Consider the following 20183-nt stretch of genomic DNA (forward strand, 5'->3'; position numbering starts at 1 on the left):
TTGAGGGATCTGACTTTCCACGCTCCGATCCGTAGAATGCCAGTTATCTTTTTCCTGATAACGACGTACGCTTGAGTAGTCCCCTCCCGGAGATCCGAATGGGGGACTATTTTACCTCCGAAATATTTTACCCAAGAGGACGCCATCATCATTTAATCATACAGTAAAGCTGCATGCCCTCGGGAGAAATTACGGCTGTAGTTTGCCCTTGTTTTCAGCCGTTCGCAGTACCAGCACAGCAAGGCCGTTTTGGTTATGTTACAAGGCCAGATCAGTCAATCATCCAGACTGTTGCCCCTGAAACTACTGAAAAGGCTGCTGCCCCTCTTCAGGAACCACACGTTTGTCTGGCCTCTTAACAGATACCCCTCCGTTGTGGTTGCACCTACGGTACGGCCATCTGTATCGCTGAGGCACGCAAGCCTCCCCTCCAACGGCAAGGTCCATGGTTCATGGGGGCAGGACTCTCTCTCACAAATATGAAATCCGAGCTCAGAAAGCAATTGACCTCGGAATGGCTAGAGGAATTGTCGCCGACATCTAAAATCAAAGACAGTCGCTACGCACAGGTTCAGCTCACGATTCCAAGAGAACCACGTGTAATAAGGCACAAACATCAAGAATTGTCATGAAAATTATAGCAGGGCTGAAAATTAGTCATCGAAGTTCGGCCTAAGCGACAACCCTACTGTGTTTGCGCAGTAGAAGGATATTCAAACACATACTTCTACAATGTCCTCTGAACATGTATCACATAAATGTCCTTGCAAGCAGTTTTCGGGCCCTTAGTCATCAGTCCCAAAGCAGCTTACAAGTCTTATTAGCATCCAGGGTGCCAATAACGTATAGGCTGCTGTACTTCGTCAACAGTGCCAACATTAAGATATAGCTCCCACTCTACGCTGTCAATCTAATGCTCTGGTAAGTTTCAGAGCGCCACGAGAAGACCGAAGCTCAATTGACTAACTATGTCCCCACGTGCTACTCTGTAGAATATGGAACGCACAGCTTCTGAACGTATGTCACTGTGTACCTTATACGTGTGTGTGTCTGAATACTGGTCTATCTATAAGTGTGGCTGTATCACACAGCTCTGGTTCTTGTAAAATGTTCTCCTGTTCTGTCTGTGTGGTACTTATAGACCTGCGGAAATATTAGTTCTATTCCCAGCTCTTGAAACAATTTTCACTGGACTTAGAAAGAATATATTATTGTTAATTTAGACGTATTGTCATTAATGCAGACCAAATTGGGAAAATCCGAAACATGTACTAAAGGCGGTTTATCATTTCTTATTGTGTTAGTGGTACGACCTTTATAGTATACTAGCAGTTAGAATCTTGTGCTCCATTTCCGCCTTGTTTTTCGTTTTAGTATACTCTGATTGTAAATCTTGTTTTATGTCGAATGACTCCTTTGTTGATCCTATGGAACATCGTACCAGGGTACTTGATGAATTGTCAAAACCAATTGTAATACATTTCCTGTGTTTGGATGGCTTTATTGTCACATTCCGTGGCCAATAAATTAAAAAAAATGTCTTTTGCTTTGTTCTTCTGAAAAAAATACAAAAAGCAGCAGACTGTCGTCTACTAGAAGAACAGTGGGAAATCTGGTCTCAGCAAATTATACGGACTTCCTGATCATCTCACTGATGTTTTTAGAAACTTGTATATATATTCGAGTTGCTGTATGAAAACTAAAGATGAGAACATCCTTCTTACTAGCGTTCTGACATCTGTCGGAGGAGGATGCATTTGTACAGTGTCTGTGTTTACAGTTCACACACATAACTTTCTTTCAGACATGCACCCATGCATGCAAATTTGCATCAGTTGTACTATTTATTACTGACACGTGAAAATTTCGGCCAGTCTGGCATCGAACACGGATTTCCTCCTTATAGTGAATGGTCACCTTAAACACTTCGGCTGTCCATGCACTCTTCCCATACCGACCCAAACCCCCCAAATGCACACTTGTCCACATTTCCTAAAGCTCTCATTTTGTGATTCCTGCAATAGAGAGGGACATCAGGTGTGATCGTAGTTTTATCGCGTCGAGGTATGTAATACATTTTATTTTATTGTACAGTGTCTGTGTTTACAGTTCCCATTAGCTATAATGTTCCTTCAGGCAATTACTACTGCTCAGACACTGAAAAATACATATATATATCAAACATGTACGGGGGAGCGTTCAATAAGAAATGCAATACTTTTTTTCTCGGCCAATTTCAGTTGAAAAAAAGCAAAATTTTCTATTGGAGATCATCTAATATTCTCACTTCAGTCCCTTAGCCTTAAATATACGTAGCCTTCAAGATGCGGTCTGTAACGAAGGTGCCTTCCGAGGATAGAGCTGTCACTGAGTTCCTTTTTTTGGGAAACCAGAGATTCACAGATATTCAGTGACGCTTACAGAATGTCTACGGATAACCTGAGAGTGAACAAAAGCACAGTGAGTCATCGGGCGAGGCGTCTGTTGTCACTGCAACATCGTTGCGCGAACCTGTCCAGTATCCCATGTGCCTGCCACGTCCACACAGCTGTGCTACCCTCAGGAAAATGAGGAAACAACTTCAGCTTGTTCGTTGGCACGAAAATGCAAACGAACTTCTCCTTCTCCAAGTCAACTTTGGGCCTCACACAAGTCTGTGCACGCGAGAGGATCTCAGGAAACTTCAATGGACTGTTCTTCAACAATGTGTTCAAATGGCTCTGAGCACTATGGGACTTAACTTCTGAGGTCATCAGTCCCATAGGTCTTAGAACTACTTAAACCTAACTTACCTAAGGACATCACACACATCCATGCCCGAGGCAGGATTCGAACCTGAGACCGTAGCGCCTAGAACCGCTCGGCCATTCCGATCGACGACTGTTCTTCCTCATCACCCCTACAGCCCCCATCTCGCACCTTTCGACTTCCATCTGTTTGTCCCAGTGAAGGATACGTTTTACTAGACGTACGTGGACTATGGGGAGATTATTGGTGTATCAAGGGGTTCAGCCCGACGTCGACCAATAGAGTGGTAATTTGCTGGCATGCAGGCCTTCCCAGTAAAGTGCTGAAAAATAGATTTTGTAGCCAAACGAGTGGTGAATAATATGGTTTATTGGAATTCCGAATAAAGCCAACTCGTATTCGGAGAATAAGTGTTACATTACTTGTTGAACACCCCTCGTATTACGTGACAAGACAGGTCAAAACGACGACAGTAACACTGTCTATCCTTGTGCGGGAATACACATGAGTGCGAACGCTAAGAGATGTAAACACTGTGTCATATAAGTTTGAATCGGCGCAAGAGTTGTGGACGAATTGCCAAAGTGGTTATGCCACCGCTCGCGTTAAGGACGAAGTAAATATTCCAGAATTCGAAACCAGAACAGCTTTTAGCATGAGTGACATAAAAGTAGATATCTTCGGCGTTGCGAAACAACTCAAATCACTTAAAAAAGACAAGTCTTCTGGTCCAGATGGTATACCCGTCAGGTTCCTTTCAGAGTATGCAAACACAATAGCGTCGTTCTTAGCACTCATATACAACAGCTCATTTGACGAAAGGTCTGTTCCTAGAGACTGGAAAGTAGTACAGGTCACACCAATATTCAAGAAAGGAAATAGGAGTAACCCATTGAATTACAGACCCATATCACTGGCCTCAGTTTGCAGTAGGATTCTGGAGCATATACTGTACTCGGACGTTATGAATCACCGTGAAGAAAATGACTTATTCATACATAACCTACATGCATTCAGAAAATATGGTTCTTGTGCAACAAAGCTAGCTCTTTATTCCCATGAAGTAATGAGTGCTGTCGATAAGTGATCTCAGATCGATTCCATATTCCTAGATTTGCAGAAAGCTTTTGATACCGTTCCTCACAAGCAACAATTAATCAAATGGCGTGCATATGGAGTATCGTCTCAGTTGTGTGACTGGATTCGTGATTTCCTCTCAGAGAGGTCACAGTTCGTAGTGATAGACGGTAAATCATTGAGTAGAACAGAAGTGATATCTGGCGTCCCGCAAGGTAGTGTCATAGGCCCTCTCCTGTTCCTGATTTACATAAATGATCTAGGTGATAATCTGAGCAGCCCCCTTAGATTGTTTGCAGATGACTCTGTAATTTTCCGTCTAGTAAAATCATCAGACGATCAATTCCTATTATAAAATGATCTAGAGAGAATTTCTGTATGGTGCAAAAAGTGGCAATTGGCACTAAACAGAGAAAAGTGCGAGGTCATCCGCATGGGTACTAAAAGAAATCCGATACATTTTGGGTATGTGATAAATCGGAAAAATCTAAGGGCTGTCAATTCGGCTAAATACCTAGGAATTACAATTACGAGTAATTTAAATTGGAAAGACCACATAGATAATATTGTGGGGAAGGTGAAACAAAGACTGCGCTTTGTTGGCAGAACACTTAGAAGATGAGACAAACACACTAAAGAGACAGCCTACATGACACTTGGTCGTCCTCTACCTTACCAGGTAGGATTAACTGAGGACATCGAAAAACTGCAAGTAACGGCAGCTCATTTCGTGTTATTGCGTAACAGGGGCGAGAGTGTCAGTGATATGAAACGCAAGTTGGGGTGGCAGTCACTGAAACAAAGGCGGTTTTCTTTGCTGCGACATCTATTTACGAAATTTCAATTAACAACTTACTCTTCCGAATGCGTAAATATTTTGTTGACACCCGCCTGTGTAGGGAGAAATGATCATAATAATAAAATAAGAGAAATCAGATCTCGAACGGAAAGATTTAGGTGTTCCTTTTCACCATGCGCCATTCGGGAGTGGATTGGTAGAGAAGTAGTATGAAAATGGTTCGATGAACCCTCTGTAAGGCACTTGAGTGTGAATTGCAGAGTAACCATGTAGGTGTAGACTTAGAAGGGGGCAATCTGATTTCGAATTCCGGACACAAGTTTTGATGTATCACTAATAAATTGTACAGCTGACGACTAACAGTATCCGCAATTTGAAAAAAAAAAAAAAAACAATTTCATACGGCTGTTGATCGTCAGCAGTGTGCTTTCTTCCAAGTAGCATGCACGTCTGAAGACACTGAAAAATACAGAAGTTGCGGGAATACACGTAATAATTTCCAGCTCTAGGGTATGTAGATGTTGTGAGATACAGAGATGTGGATTGGTTTTGGAGGCGTGAACCGATACCAAAAGTGGTTAATGCGACCGCTCGCGTTAATCGGGATATCCGACTTTCATTTCCGTTGATGCACAAATTTTCATGTGTGTCTAATGAATTACACAGCTGATGGCTAAAGGTAATCGCAAATTGCAAATACATTTCTTCTCACTGTTGAAATATTGGCTTTTTATAAAATGGCTTTTTATAAAATGATTTCTTTCACTAAATAAGTCTTTAGTTTGCATATGTTTCAAAAACTAATTCTTGTTTATTCTGAATACACACGTGACTTAGTCTATCTCTGGTTCACTTCAACTGTTTAACTTTCCTGTGATCGAAGATGTATGCGAGGAAAAGGCAACTACCTTGTGAAGTATATAGTCGGCGAATGATTCTGGAATCTGTGAATCCGTATTCAGAGTGGTAACTCCTCTTCATTGAATATAACGTATCTCGTTCCTAAACTAATTAATGAAGATAAATGATTGCTGAATCACTGTAATATAGCAATTTATGGGAATCCATCATTTGCAGGACAGTCCATGGTTGAGTGTTCAGGCGAGATGGAGATTCAATGTTCATAGATAACGCTTTCATTCATATGAGAACGCACCGTCAGTTTATACCGAAGCAAACAGTTGGTGTTTTAAAAAAATGGCTCATATGAATCTGAGCACTATGGGACTTAACATCTGAGGTCATCAGTCCCCTAGAACTTGGAACTACTTAAACCTAACTAACCTAAGGACATCACACACATCCATGCCCCAGGCAAGATTCGAACCTGCGACCGTAGCGGTCACGCGGTTCCAGACAGAAGCGCCTATAACCGCACGGCCACACCAGCCGGCAGTTGGTGTTTTATTATCAGCTACTACACATTACACGTATGATGACCCCACACTGTCATTGTATATATACATATTCCTCCGTCCACAGCACAATGTATGTCAAGCTTTTTCCATATTCGCTCACTTTACGTTATATTACACCCTGATAATTAATTAATAATAGCGCGGGGGGTAGCCGCATGGTCTTGGGCGCCTTGTCACGGCCTGTGCGGTTTCCCCCGTTGGAGGTTCGCGTCCTCCCTGGGCATGCGTGAGTGTGTTGTCCTTCGCGTGAGTTTAAGTTAGATTAAGTAGTGTGCAAGCTTAGGGACCGATGACCTCAGCAGTTTGGTCCCACAACATCTTACCACAAATTTCCAAAATTAGTAATGTTCTTTGATATATTAAAGCCGTGGTCAGTACGTGCGAGTGTTTACAAGTGATACCAAATGTAATGCAGCACGTGTAAGACACTAAGACTGTCGAAGGAAATAGAATTTCTTTACATCGATGTGCCTCATCTACATTTCATTCCTTATTTTTCTGCAACTGCTCATAACTCCAACAACGCATTTCTGCATTGCTTAACGAACAACGCTCACTTAGATCAACGGTTGCCATAGTAAAATCCATGTCATCTTGACATCAAAATTTGGCTACACACTGTGTGGAAGCTTTTCGTTATAAGCATCTTTGTTGTTTAGTTTTGAAAATTCTGTTTAGTTTATGAAAAGCGCTCCTGGCTGTTTTTAATTATGGTAGAGTAGTTGATAATGACAATGGTAAAAAAAATTTATTTTTTCAATGGTACATATTTTCGAAGATGTCGTACCCCGATTATATACAACATTAGACATCACAAAATTTTCTGTTGTGTTGGCGCTACTGACATTTAATCCTTGTCATTACGATTTCCTCCAGTCCTCTACGTGTGAGCAGATGAAGTGGACAGAGCTGGCCTTTCGCTTGAGTGCTAACAATCTCGCCCACCATGCCCCTACCGCACTTAGGCCACAATTACGACGCCCCGTCGCTGCTAACAAGTACTGAGCGGATCTAATTCGCGTCTGTGGCGGCTCATTCGTTACGTCGCTTCCTCCACGAGTGGCTGTAGGTTATGTAACAGCCTATAAATTCTTCAGCTAGGCGGACATCTTGAGAAGCGCAACATCGGATACAAGAGACTACACTGCGACATCACTGGAACACTTAAAAGTTTCCATATACTTTTTCTTTCCGTAATATTCCATTAATTAATGGCTACACAGTTTATCTCTGTAATCTAGTGACAATCTCTCCGTTTAAACTGATCCTCATCTTTTCTTGCACTTTTCTTGAGATACACGATGTCGCAATCATTGGATTACCACGGAAGAACTGCCTTGTGAAGAAATTTGCATGTTTTCAAATTATATTTGCTCTTACTGCTATTTTCAAAAGAACATGAATTTTTGGCTGGTCTAAAGCTAGTCGGATTTCGTTTGTTACTCTTCTCTCTTGTTTTCACGGCCAACTTCGTTGATCGCAGGTATTCTCTCGAAATACATGGGATTTCACAATTCCTGTTACTGGCTTGTCGCGGTTGTAGAGGGGTTTTCGTTTCGAAAAAGAAGCTATGTGCTGAAATTTATCGTTTACGTGTAATAAATTATATTTTCAAATACCCGTTTCACGGTGCGCACAAACCTGCCTGCTCTACAGGAGCTGCTCCACGTGGCAATCCTGAGGTTTGTTGCAAGACGTGTGTCTTGGACGTTTGCTATCACGCACACGGTTCACAAACCCACTACGCGTCCGTTAAGTGCGGTGTGACATTCAACCGTCCTATCTGCTTAGGAACCAGTTTCCTGTAGCCGTCGTTGTAGTAGCATAAGATGGTATGTAATGGACTGAGGAGATCTGGTAAAAGCTCTCGAGACAGGTGAAGTGCGGTTTTACCACTAACTACTATACTGTGAAGTGGAACATTTGAAAGTCATAGGGCTGCGCGGGGTTGCCGAACGGTCTTGGGAGAATTGCTACGGTTTGCGTGGCTGGACCCTTCGGAGGTTCGAGCTCTCCTTCGGGCAAGGGTGGGTGTGTTGTCCTTAGCGTAAGTTAATTAAAGTTAGGTTAAGAAGTGTGTGAGTCTAGGGACCGATGACCTCAGCAATTTGGTCCCATAGCACCTTATCACAAATTTCCAAGTTTTCCAAAGTCAATGGAACTTGAGACTTATTTTACATCCGATCGGTACTTTTCCACAAATAGGTTTCTTGTGAAAACATTATCTGTTATGTCTTCTCCACAACGCCTAGAAGCCTGCAACGGGACCTTTAAACATTTTGTACATGCTAGTGAAATATCAGTAGATACAGTTGAGGCTCTAAAATGTTTGAGGAATGAACTGTACATTCAAAATTACTGCAACACAGACAGAGAATGTTGGAGATGTATAATGCCAAAGAATTTTGTTTTTGGATGTTTGTTCCTAACTTGAGAGCAACAGCGAGATGGGGCAGTGGTTAGCTCACTCGACTCGCATTCGGAAGGACGACGGTTCAAACGTGCGTCCGGTCACTCTAATTTAGGTTCTCCGTGATTTCACTAAATCTCTTGAGGCAAATGCCGTAATGGCTCCTTTGAAAGGGCACAGCCGATCTTCTTCCCCGTCTTCCCTGATCCGATGGGACCAATGAAAAAAATGGCTCTGAGCACTATGGGACTTAACATCTGAGGTCGTCAGTCCCCTAGAACTTAGAACTGCTTCAACCTAACTAACCTAAGGACATCACACACATCCATGTCCGAGGCAGGATTCGAACTTGTGACCGTAGCGGTCGAGCGGATCCAGACTGTAGCGCTTAGAACCGCTCGGCCACTCCAGCCGGAGGGACCAATGACTTCACTGTTTGGTCCCCTCCGTCAGACTAACCAACCAATTTGGCCTTCGCGCATGGAGGTGATTTTGCACAATGACATGTTCTTGGGACAGAGAGTGAAACGAAACCCGTTACGCTCATACTCAACGCAGACAACATTGTGAGCCGGAGCTCTTAAGTTCACATGCAGACCAACATTAGACCACTATCACATCTGACTGCCTCATTAATCTGTATGTTGCACGACTCCACCAGCATGCCAGGTGCTGATATCACTGTCCCACACTAATACAGCGTCTCCGTGTTCTTCACAGTGATCACTCAACATCTGTCGGTGCTCAGACCCCTAACAGAAATGCATATTCATGGCCATTACAGCTGTCACATAGAGCTGCAACTTTAGTAATATATGGTACACTTGTGCCGATGGTATGTACGTGTACGAAGTTATATTGACATGTGACCGTGTCTTTTGGGTGTTTCACTTTTTTTTCAGGTTCTGTTCGTTGTCTTTTCCTACTTGCCATACATATCGATCCATGGTCGCAGTATTGTTTTAAATTCTGCTAGTACGACTGAACCGATGCTCACTGATTTCTATTTCGACAACTGTGCGATGTTTCTCTTTCAAATGATCTCTGAACAACATTAATCTGCCGACCACATTTTATTCAATTATTTCACGTAGCCATGTAGACAGAGTCGGTGCTATTACTAATCAGTACGTCTCATGTGGAGACAGACAGAAAGGCAGAAAGGTACTACCTCAAATTTCGTCATCTACTTCAACTTTGGAAACTCTAAATAGACAATATTCGGCACGTTTGAGGAGAAATGTTTCACTCTAAGAATGCAGAATTCAGTTATTTGCTGTATCTCGTCTCGATAACAATTACAGACCGTATTAAAACCAATCATACCCATTCCTCCCGTGTAGCAGGTCCAGTAAGTAAAGTAATTTCAGACTGGAAATGTGGTCCAAGTAGGCTGTATTCTTCATAGTATCTGTACGATTGGCTGATTACAGCCTTGGGTCATTTTCAAGCACATTTATTAAGATTACAGTTTCAATTTTCATTACAATACACCGCTGTTTGTGTCGACTAATAGACGTAACTATGATCAATAACGTATAGTTTTTGGGACAAATACACACAGAAGTGAGACTTATTCCTATCCACAGGTACCGTCGATGTATTACAATGTAAAATGAAGCTGGAAGCTTAAGGTACGTACCTGAAACTAATCAAAGGTTGATATTGGCGTACCGACAGATAACTGGAAGAATACAGCCTACATGGACGATGTTTTCATTCTAAAAACAAGTTGAGGCTGTGAACTCCCATAAAAACAAAATTTTAGACTGAAGTAATTATCGTTCCTGACTGGTAATTCCATTCCCTCATTGAACTAATTATTTGTTAACTGATAGGTAGTGTAGGGAGAAATCAAGATACTAACGATTTAGTGAAAGCACGAATCATTAGGGAAGTTAATATATATAAAACTTCTACTCCTGGGTGCTACACGGGTGTGCTGGCAATTGTGACTGCGAAACAAAATTCGAAACAAGAAGAAAAATAAATAAATCTAAAAGCACTCGAATCTGACAGTCTTCGGGAAGCAAGGACGTTGTCAACACGAAGGTTAATTGGGCAGGGTCAGTGCTTCATAACAGCGATGGTGCTGCTGGGGATGTTACGACTTTGCGTTCCTTCGACCTTTTTATTGATTTACCGAACCAGCTGTAGCGGGATTTCACTTTGACGTGGACCCCGAACCACGGAGCAAATCGGAACTTTCCTCATTAACTAACATCGCCAGAGATGAATAAAATAAGTGACTGTGGATCGAAGTACAGATCCTTGGATTCGTTGTCTGGCATTCGTGATGTGATCCTCTGAGCTTTGCGCATGACCATCGACATAAATATTTCAAAAAATCAAAAACACACAAACAATAAACAAATAACTTAGAAAATATTAAACAAAAAATTAGAACTGCGCCAATTAGTTTGGGACTGCGACGTGGTGATACTACAAAAGGACCTTTAGACAAATAGTGGTTAACATATCTTCCAGTGTAAGAAGGATATGGGAGCGGTAACCTTCACTATGGATAAAAAGAATTCTAGGAAGAGATTTAACCACTGCCTAAAGGAACAGTAGCATAGCAAAAAAATGAAGACTGATACACAGTAAGTGTGTAGTATCAGGCTGCAGGAAGTATATATATATATATATATATATATATATATATATATATATATATATATATATATATGTGTGTGTGTGTGTGTGTGTGTGTGTGTGTGTGTACGCCATGCATAAAACAATTGTGGTTATGTATGCCGTACAAAATAGTTTCGCGAGCGAATTATTTGATAAACAACTTGATCAGCTAAGACAACGTCAACCCACGTTGAGTACAGAAGCTACTCCTCGCTCTGATCTGCCCAGTGCGGCGTCATGTTACGGTAATTACGTTCAAGTAATCACACAGTCAGTCATGGAAACGGTTGAGTGTAATTAGGAAGTCTTCCGGGATATATCATATGACCGAGAAGATTACAACGAATCTTGTTGCAACAAAATGAAATACACCGTTTAATCCTGGAATCCCTTCACTGGTCGTAACGTTTATTTAAAAAAGAATTCTGTTTGCAGCCTTTAGATACTCGTTTATCAGCTGCCTTAAGTTTCAAGCAACAGTAGAACTCATATATCGGTTATATTTTTCAGCGTTAATAGGTAATTTTAAGAATTCGCTGAACGTATTATAGAGGAAGAATTTAATTATTCCCATCTTTATTGTGTGCCGACTTTAATTACATTCTCGCTGGATTAATTAGCTCATATTTTCACCATTCGCTAGAAATGAGGGCATTCCTTCAAGGGAAAATTATGAAGCCTCCTTCTCTGAACAGTAAATAAAAAGACATATGCCAGCCATTGAAGAGTATCTCCATGGTGTAGACAGAAATAGTCACTTAGGAAATGAGAAGTGAAGGCCGAAGTGAAGTTTCAGTAGCAAACAAAGCTCTCCCTAATGTCTCAAGAAGTTTATGTCCTCAGTGTCAGGGAGTAGGAGAGGGATTTGTTACCATCACTGACTTGCTTTGGTTTTTGTTACATCCTCTGGATAGCTAAAACTTTTGAACTGTTGTGATATTTTAAGCTGTTGACGGAAGCCAAGGTGACAGGTACAGCGTGCAACAGGTATAAGTGCAGATATTTGTATGTTGTACCCTAATACGTACACAGGTCAGTGAGTCGATTGTTTTTTCTCTGTATTGAACTGTCTTCCAACAAAGCCGCGTGCAGTGGCCGGGCGGTTTGAGGCGCCAAGTCACGGGCTACGTGCCCCAACCAGAGTTTCGAGTCCTCCCTCGGGTGTGGGTGGATGTTTTGTACTTAGCATAAGTCAGTTTAAGTAGTGTGTAAGCCTAGGTACCTATGCCCTCAGCTGTTTGTCCTCTTAGGAATTCAAACACATTTGAACATTTTCTACCCACAAAATCGTCACAATCTTTACAACCTGTTTTCTGCATGGCTGTACTGCACCGTTAAGTGGACTAGAAATGGAAGTTCTCGTCCTGAATTGATTCAAAGGGTCAGATCCTTCTAAGAAGGGAGTGATAGATGATTCAGAATAAAGGATTGGTAACTTATCTACATCTACATCTACGTGGACACTCTGCAAATCACATTTAAGTGCCTCGCAGAGGGTTCATCGAACCACCTTCACAATTCTCTATTATTCCAATCTCGTATAGCACGCAGAAAGAATGAACACCTTAATCTTTCCGTACGAGCTCTGATTTCCCTTATTTTATCTTGGTAATCGTTCTTCCCTATGTAGGTCGGTGTCAACAAAATATTTTTGCATTCGGAGGAGAAAGTTGGTGATTTGAACCTGATACAAAATTTCTCTCTGGTGACAATAATGAGTGTATTGAAGACACACTAAAGCCTTTTCACAGGCTACAAAAAAATGTACTGTATATCATATGCACTTGAGTATTAGCAGTCCTTACTAACGTGTATAGCTTTTTCAGTCATGGTTTGATCAGGACAGTAATGGATATACTTTGTGAAGTGAAATAAAAATCCCAGGAGAGAAACCGACATTCTTTTCGAGGAACACTGTTGCTAAAATCAAAGAACTGGCATTTGAACGTGATTGCGGAACGATTCTTTTGTCGCCAACTTACATATATCATGAGGACCACAAATGTAAGATAAGAAAAATTTGGGCTGGTACAGAGTCAATAGTTTCCCCCCTGCTCTTTCTGTGAGTGGGGCAAAAAAAGAAAAGAATAATAGTGGTATCAGGTCCCCTCCACCACGCACTATATGGTGGATTGCGAAATATTTATCTAGATGCAGAACATAGAAAATGACTAACGATCAGTTCTTCAGCATGCTGCATTAATGCAAAAAACCGTTTGTAGCATCACAGTTCTGCTCTTGATTTGAAAAGAAAATTCCAAAAGTCCGATAAACGTTTACATAGTTCTGAATGAGCAGTTACTTATTATCCTTTGATGTAGCATCACACTCAGAATGTCTTTTCAGCGATCATGTGAGAAGCACAAGCTGCAATCTTCAACCTCCTCTCGCCTGGAGCAGAAGTGACCTGGGATTTATTCCACTCCCTCAGACTCACAAGGGATCAGATGCAAAGTGTCTCAATAGTTCACTGGTCCCCATCACTCTCATGGATCAGTCACAAGCCAGCTCACTGGGTCTCCATTCCCCATCACTCTTGCAGATAACACTGCAAAGTGTCTCAATAGCTCTCCATTCCACACCACTCTCACAGATCAATCCCAAGCTAGCTCACTGGCTCACAACTCCCCACCACTCTTGCACATCTCATCGCAAAGTGAATTACGAGTCATTCCCCTTCCTTTGGGTCACACGAAGCGACTTGAGTCACTCCTTATCTGTGCACTTGGAACATGTGCATTGCGTGATTTTTTCAAAGTTCTCTCGCTCTCTTTGTGTAAACTATTAGACCTAGAGAAAAAATTGCAAAAACTCTAAAGCTGTGACCTCTAGGAGAAATGTGTTGCAGTATGATGTGCACTGACTCTGGGATTCATAAGCGGTTTAGTTCTCCTGCTAGAGAAGGTGCAGGTTTTCCTTCAGGTTTCCAGTCTTCGGTGGAGCATATTTATTGTGTACTCAAGTTATGGTATTAGTAACTTCATGGAGTTTGGCTGTTATGTCCAGTAATGGAATGGAATTCTTTCTCCCATACTATTTCTTGTGCCTTTTCTGCAAGTTCAAGCACATTGATACACATTTTTACGTAGTCAGCAGCAGTTTATTCGTTGGATAGTTTAACGAGTACATCGTGAGTATGACTTTCTGGGCTGATATTCTAGGTACAAATTATTCTGTCTGTGTATTTCGAGGCCAATGTATGTATGTATGAGAGGGTAAATGTTGGGTGCATTATGTGTAGGTGCAGGCTGCAGTAGTGTTGCATTTGAAGAGGAGAGCATAAGCTTGACTTTCACAGAAGAGGGTCAGGAATTTTCTCTAAGTGTTATCAGGTTTATTCGTTTACTCTCAGTCTACTTTCTGAGGTCTGTAGAGGATACAGGTTAGACACTTTTTGTGACAGGGTTTGATATTTACGAACATATATTCAATTTATTTCTCTTTATTACTGTTAGATGTGCGTAGCACGCTCGGAATAAGTCAGAGTGATTGTATGCTGGTACTCCACCTCCTTATCTGTTATTTTTGTGATGGTTTAGGGCAGTGTGGTCTATATTCAAGGGAGTGGACAGTGTCCACGTCCAGAAGATGTATTACATTGATGTCGATATTTGGGAATCTACAGGGTAAAAAGTATTTAAACCGACAAACTCTGGGAGATTGTGGGGGACATCAAAACAAATATTTTCCCCTGATGTCATTTTTTCCTCTGAGGAGTATTTAAACCGGTAGAGGAAGATTTCTCTGGCGGCTAATTAACTAAACCATCAAACACTTTTCCAATTTTTTTATGATCAAGAGACAACACATTAACACAACCCAATTCAATTCAATCAGGAGTATCCTGAATTGTTCCTGCCGCTGCTACTATCCGGGCAACCAGATCCTCTTCTGATGCAACAGGAGTTGCGTAAAAAAGTTTGCGCATCTCTCCCCGCACAAAAAAGCCCAGAGGGGACATATCTGAGGATCGAGCAGGCCAAGGTACAGGACCACCTCTGCCACGTTTCTGGGAACCGTCGGTCCAGGAATCGACGCACACGACGACTGAAATGTTCCGGCGCCCCGTCATGTTGGAACCACATGCGTCGTCTTGTAGAGAGCGGGATGTCTTTCAGCAATTCTGGCAATGCTCTGGCGAGAAAATTGTATTAGTGACTGCCATTTAATGGCCTATATCGCAGCTACGGCCCAATTAAACAGTCCCCAACAACACCGACCCACAAATTAACGAAGAACCGCACCTGATGAGCGCTAGTAACTGTGGCATGTGGGCTATCCTCACTTCAAACACGTGAATTATGCATGTTGAAGACCCCATCACGCCCGAACGTTGCTTCATCGGTAAACAACACAGAAGACGGAAATGCAGGATGCATTTCACACTGTTCCAGGTACCACTGCGAAAACTGTGCTCTGGGTGGATAATCAACTGGTTCCAGGTTTTGGACACGTTGTGAGTGAAATGGACGTAACAATTGCTCTCGAAGGACTGTTCTTACATTCGTCCGATTCGTCCCCACGTTAAGTGCAGTTGCACGATTGCTGATTGAAGCATCCCGCTCCACATGCTGCAAGACAGCTTCCTCAAATAGCAGCGTTCTTACCGTGCGCCGGCGTCCCTGTCCAGGTAATCTGCTGAATAACCCGGGTTCACGCAGACGTTGGTACACAGCAGCAAAGGTCGTATAATGCGGGATATGACGATTGGGATATTGTTGTTGATAAACCCACTGTGCAGCTCGTCCGATGTGGTGTGGTACGTATTATGCACCAACCATATCAGTGTACTCACTCCAGGTGAATCGCTCCATTAGTAAACAAGAAAATGGTTCAAATGGCTCTGAGCACTACGGGACTTACGTTCTGAGGTCATCAGTCTCCTTGAACTTAGAACTACTTAAACCTAACTAACCTAAGGACATCACACACGTCCATGCCCGAGGCAGGATTGCAACCTGCGACATAGCGGTCGCGCTGTTCCAGATTGTAGCGCCTAGAACCACTCGGACAACCCTGCCAGCCACTTTTAAACAGGGACAATGCACTACTACACTGGTGGACAGCAGTTGCCTACAACTGAGGAGCGTAATACGCCCTCTAACAACTGAAGAGCGTATCACGGCCTCCATCGGTTTAAATAATCCTCATAGGAAAAAATGACATTAGGGAAAAATATGTCCCCTACAAACTCCCAGAGTTTGACTGTTTAAATACTTTTCACCCTGTATGACGGAGTTAGTCAAGATGACTTGAAAGCGACTAAAAATTTACGTGAGCAACATGGAGTATTGTGCGTTTGGGTGTACAAGTCCTGAGGATACGACATCTGGCTGCGGCAGTGGCTATGGGTGGTCTGCCTGCCCGGTAGAAAAAGAACGAGGAATGCGCTGGGAGGACGTGGGTGACGAAACCAATACACATTGGTGCAGACAGGAACGCTAGGAACCTAGTGCAAACCAGGTCAGCTAGTTTTGCAGCAGTAGTGTGACAAGGAAAGTGGAGGCAGGGAAACAAGTCACTCTAACAAGAGGACCCTACGAACTTTTCCTCGCCGATTTGATTCATATTTACAGGTTTGTAGGGCACAACTAGGACATCAAAAGTTGTAAATAGGTAGACGCAACCCTCAACCGTTCTCCAGAAAATCGAGTTTGAACATTATACGTTTACTTGCACGCTTCCTGTGGCCGAAAATAATTGAAGATTCCGCAGTCGAACGACTAGGTGCTTTATTTCATAAGACGTGATTTCGTTGTTCACGTAATTCAGACAACAGTTACGCTTGTTAAGCTGCGAAATTGTGTGGTAACCAGGAACCGTTTATGAACGTAAACCAAGATTCTTTTGCAACAGACATATTGAGAAAACCATGCACATGCAAATATGATTCAGCTGTGTGTGGCAATAATTATTGCTTACCATGTTTCTATGATTAGTGTTATCCTGATTCGTGCAGTACTCCTTAGCATACATATTATACTTGTCCCAGAGTTAGAAATAAATAAAATGACTATACTGATTTGACTCACAGTTCATGTGCATCTTATTTTCAATTCCTTACGAAAATTTCTTTCTCTGTTTTTCAGGTCGTAGATTATAAAAATAATAAAGTAATACTTTAATATGTGTAAATTGCATAATCATAACAAATCTAGTGAATTACATCGGAGTGTAAGAAATAAGCTTCGGCAGGGAGATTGGATTCGAAGACCTCGCGCTTTACAGGAAAAAAGTGACACAGTCAGGTTAAGGCTAGTTGCAGAGAACACTAGTAGGGCTCCAAATCCGAGGCCTGGCCACGATGGTCCCTCCAGCCTGGCACTGTGCTGCTCCCTCACCTGGACAGGGCACTATGTTAGCTTTTATATTTCATTTCTCGTTTCTCATTTTTTATATTTTTATGTTTTATGAAAGTATAACTTAATATCCATAAATTCCACAATTCCGGGTCTCGAAAGAAAACATTTTTTTTTCTCTCTAGGAAGAACACAATGAGAAAAGGCTTCAGAACAAAGAAAAAGAAAAGAGGAATAGAAACGAAGCTATCCGATTCTTTGACGATTCAGGGCAAGGTGCAACGTATTTTCAAATAAAAGGCGATAACGGGAAATCCCCTGCAACGTTCAATGATCGTTCATCATACATTGGTGAAAGACACGACCGTCGGAGTTACTGTCAGACCCCACTACGTAGTGGGCGTAGTGTCCGAAGAGCCATACGATCGAATTAGTCTTCATGAAAGGGAAAACAGAAAAGTCCGGACACAGAAGGCTACTTCAGCTGACGGAGTAAGGAAAGCCAGTTGTCGTTGAAAGCACTGCTAGTATTGTCGTCCGCTAGAGAGGAGCCTGTGTGGTAACGAATCAGGTTGACAGCATGTGTCGCAGGGAATGGAAGAACTAAGACGAATGCGATGGAGACATTCGTTGGTCGGGACCAGATTGTGAACGACCCTATACCACAATGAGACGACTTCCTTGAGGATAGGAAGACCAACGTGAAACTACACTATTTTCCAGGCTATCAATGTTGCAGCTATTTCAGCAGGGACGAGGAAAGATTGTACTCGCCAAGGAGAAAGGAAAGATCTGTTGGTAAGGTGTGTCAGTGATGAAATGTCGGTTTCCAAGAGAGTTATTATAATACAAAATTCACTTGTGTGCGGCAGTTTACAGTTGATCCGGGCGACATCGGAAAGGGGAGTAATATTGGATGGTCGAAAACACGTAAATAAACGAGATGTAATAGAATGAATAGCTCGAGTACATGATAAAACGTTACATCGCATAAACGATACTGAAGCCTTCACTTTGATGTTGGGAGGTTCCAACCCTCCAACCACTTCATAACGAAGTAGAGAAATATGACTTTTCCAAAGGCAACGACCGGATAATTGCATCAATTTGCGCGCCATCAGCGCGGGAAGCGACAATACTTTGCGCAGTAGTAAGCTTTGTGGAAATGTAGGAATTTAAGATGTGCACTTTGTGAAGAACACTAAGAGAACGGCGTTCGTGTTCATGAATTGCCCCTTGAATTCGATTCGTCACCTCCCGACAACTGAGTGCAGCCTTTTTCATCGGGCGGCGATCCACAATTCCCAACGATTTGTGGCTAAATCACCATTGCCCATGGAGTGACTACCTGATGAGAACCGCGCCATGATAACTGGGCATATTTCCGTTCATTAATGCGGAACACAAATAGAGAAAATGTAGCAGTCTAGCAATACACAGCTTCACCCGCTTCCGACCGAACCGAGAGGGTTTCTCTTAATATCTTCCACCCACATAATTGATCAGCAGTACGGAGAAGGAGAGATTCTAAGGGCAAGATAAGAAGCGACATGGAAAGGTGATTCCCCTATGGTAAGCCCTTTCGGATGGTGACTTGGGGGGTAAGTTGTCCATTCACTACAACACATGCTTGAACCATCAAAAAGACTGGACAATAAATACCTGAAACTCAGTATGATTCAGACCGGTCGCCGTAACTAACTTTATCAAGAAATCGTGATTGGCCCAGTCAGTTTCTTTATTAAAATCAATAAAGAGCTAGGTTCAAGAAATGGCTCTGAGCTCTATGGGACTTAACATCTGTGGTAATCAGTCCCCTAGAACTAAGAACTACTTAAACCTAACTAACCTAAGGACATCACAGCCATCCATGCCCGAGGCAGGATTCGAACCTGCGACCGTAGCAGTCGCACGGTTCCGGACTGAGCGCCTAGAAACGCTAGACCACCGCGGCCGGCTAAAGAGCTAGGCCCCAGAGACAGAAGTCTCTGCAGCCACCGACACGACAACCCAACATTCGACTATAGAAGTCAGAATCGTGAGCACGAACACACAGCCTTGGTGAACAGCTAGAAATTTCTTTAGCAATATCGACAAACCTGGGTGACAGCTTTGTAATCGGAATTATGTAGTGTGGTCGGCTGGATTTTATCAACATCCGGACGTCCCCCACGGATCACCTCATTCACCAGAGACGCAATGGTGTCAACTACAAGAGGTCAAAAATATACACAAAATTACTTAGGAATACCGTCGAATTGCAGAGATTTTTGAGATGGTGGAGCAATAGTTAGGCGATATATATTATCTGGAGTAAATTCACTTAGAAATTCATCACTTAATGCGGGAGAAGCCACGCAGTGCAATACAGGAATAAATCCATCAGGAAAAAACGTATCAGCAACAAGGACATCATAAAGGTCGGTAAAGTAATTATAGTTCGCTATGGGAATGTCGTGTTGGGACGTCAGTAGGTGACCATAGGTGTGAGTGAGGGACGCATTACATGCTCTTTTTCGACGCGTGAGGCGCAACAGGCTGAGGTGGTATAAGGAGGTCAGTTTATCCTGTAGGAATGAGCGGATTTTATTGCACCCTGAGTCCTTCCATTTCTTGTCTCTTTAACTCAAGAAGCTTCGATTTCACATGGCGGGCATCCATAATCCGTAAGGGAGCTTGTCTGGCACCTTCATGAAGTTGTCGCAAGACGGAATAATAAAATTCATGTGCCCGACGGAGATACATCGCCCTCACACCACCGTAACACATTAGCCCTTTTCGGTGCAACGGTTTTG

This window comes from Schistocerca gregaria, chromosome 5, assembly GCF_023897955.1.
Source record: "Schistocerca gregaria isolate iqSchGreg1 chromosome 5, iqSchGreg1.2, whole genome shotgun sequence".
NCBI classification, from domain to species: Eukaryota; Metazoa; Arthropoda; class Insecta; order Orthoptera; family Acrididae; genus Schistocerca; species Schistocerca gregaria.